Raw genomic sequence first — 2800 nt, forward strand, 5'->3', positions numbered from 1 at the left:
AACAGCTCTTCATTTTCTGGCTTTATTTTTATGATAACAAATTTGTTCTCTGAAAAGTGTCCACAAAGCCAAGTATCTGATTAACATATTTGTAGGGATGGTTTTTCACCTATTACTAAATTAAACTTGCTTCATTGGAAAGGCAGCAAGATGCATCCTCATTTCAATATCTACTGAAATAATACAGGTTGACACCAGGAAACATTAACGCCACTGCATCCTTGCTGCTTTCTCATGTGGAAGTCTGTTTAATGTGAATGCAAGGTGATATCTAATTAGCACACAGGTAAGGAATTAAGAAAATCTTTATTTAAGGGTAAAGATGTTTCTCACAAAATCATTGCCCCAATGCATCATTGAAATTCAAGCTGGAAAGATGATTTTAATATATCACTTGTACATTTTGTATTGCTCTTCTGGTGACAATGTAGTTTGTTTTTGTCAATTACCATTTTAATAATAGGGTAAAGAAAATTAAGTGGATTTTTGAAAGAAAACAATACTGTCAATATACTATTAAAACAAATTAAAATGGTAAAAGTTATTGTACTTTAAGTAAAAATAAAAGCTAAAATATCAATCCCAGTTTTGGATTACTTTAATGAACAAAAAAAAATGCATATAGCAAAGGATAGTTTCAATCTGCCTACCTCTGGGTTATGGGCCCAGCATGCTTCCATTGCAGTACTCTGCTGCACATGTAAGTGCAAGAGATCCTGAAGCACTCACTCATCATGCGAAAGTACCAATGTGTTTCTTCATTGGTTGCTGGAAGAAACATCTTACAAAAACTCTCCAGATTATTGACTTTTTAAAGTTTTTCTAGGAAACGTTCTAGATGAATGCTTATTAGTCTTTGTCAGTATATTCTTTTTGCAAAGTGTCTCTGTGGCGCAATCGGTTAGTGTGTTCAGCTATTAATCAAAAGGTTGGTGGTTCAATCCCACCCAGGGACGTAATTGACCTTGTGATCAGATTTTGGTGATATTTAAGTAGACAAGTCAAAATTTCAAAAACCCCTGTTATGGTGTAGGGTACCTGGCCTTCTCTGATGTAATCAGAGTTAGATTTGATTCAGTGATTTTATAAAAACAGCTAGGAAGCACAATTTAGCAGTGGTTTGCAGAGAAAAAGAAATATGCTGGCAGAAAAATCCAATTGAGTGATTAAACAGCTCTTCATTTTCTGGCTTTATTTTTATGCTAACAAATTTGTTCTCTGAAAAGTGTCCACAAAGCCAAGTATCTGATTAACATCTTTGTAGGGATGGTTTTTCACCTATTACTAAATTAAACTTGCTTCATTGGAAAGGCAGCAAGATGCATCCTCATTTCAATATCTACTGAAATAATACAGGTTGACACCAGGAAACATTAACGCCACTGCATCCTTGCTGCTTTCTCATGTGGAAGTCTGTTTAATGTGAAAACAAGGTGATATCTAATTAGCACACAGGTAAGGAATTAAGAAAATCTTTATTTAAGGGTGAAGATGTTTCTCACAAAATCGTTGCCCCAATGCATCATTGAAATTCAAGCTGGAAAGATGATTTTAATATATCACTTGTACATTTTGTATTGCTCTTCTGGTGACAATGTAGTTTGTTTTTGTCAATTACCATTTTAATAATAGGGTAAAGAAAATTAAGTGGATTTTTGAAAGAAAACAATACTGTCAATATACTATTAAAACAAATTAAAATGGTAAAAGTTATTGTACTTTAAGTAAAAATAAAAGAGCAAAAATATCAATCCCAGTTTTGGATTACTTTAATTAACAAAAAAAAATGCATATAGCAGAGGATAGTTTCAATCTGCCTACCTCTGGGTTATGGGCCCAGCATGCTTCCATTGCAGTACTCTGCTGCACATGTAAGTGCAAGAGATCCTGAAGCACTCACTCATCATGGGAAAGTACCAATGCGTTTCTTCATTGGTTGATGGAAGAAACATCTTACAAAATCTCTCCAGATTATTGACTTTTTAAAGTTTTCTAGGAATTGTTCTAGATGAATGCTTATTAGCCTTTGTCAGTATGTACTTTTGCAAAGTGTCTCTGTGGTGCAATCGGTTAGTGTGTTTGGTTATTAACCAAAGGGTTGGTGGTTCAATCCCACCCAGGGATGTTATTGACCTTGTCATCAGATTTTGGTGATCTTTAAGTAGACAAGTCAAAATTTCAAACCCCCTCTTATGGTGTAGGGTACCTGGCCTACTCTGATGTAATCAGAGTTAGATTTGATTAAGTGATTTTATCAAAAAACAGCTAGGAAGCACAATTTAGCAGTGGGTTGCAGAGAAAATGAAATATGCTGGCATAAAAATCCAATTGAGTGATTAAACAGCTCTTCATTTTCTGGCTTTATTTTTATGCTAACAAATTTGTTCTCTGAAAAGTGTCCACAAAGCCAAGTATCGGATTAACATCTTTGTAGGGATGGTTTTTCACCTATTACTAAATTAAACTTGCTTCATTGGAAAGGCAGCAAGATGCATCCTCATTTCAATATCTACTGAAATAATACAGGTTGACACCAGGAAACATTAACGCCACTGCATCCTTGCTGCTTTCTCATGTGGAAGTCTGTTTAATGTGAAAACAAGGTGATATCTAATTAGCACACAGGTAAGGAATTAAGAAAATCTTTATTTAAGGGTGAAGATGTTTCTCACAAAATCGTTGCCCCAATGCATCATTGAAATTCAAGCTGGAAAGATGATTTTAATATATCACTTGTACATTTTGTATTGCTCTTCTGGTGACAATGTAGTTTGTTTTTGTCAATTACCATTTTAATAAT

Source organism: Pseudophryne corroboree, unplaced genomic scaffold, assembly GCF_028390025.1.
Source record: "Pseudophryne corroboree isolate aPseCor3 unplaced genomic scaffold, aPseCor3.hap2 scaffold_539, whole genome shotgun sequence".
NCBI lineage: Eukaryota > Metazoa > Chordata > Amphibia > Anura > Myobatrachidae > Pseudophryne > Pseudophryne corroboree.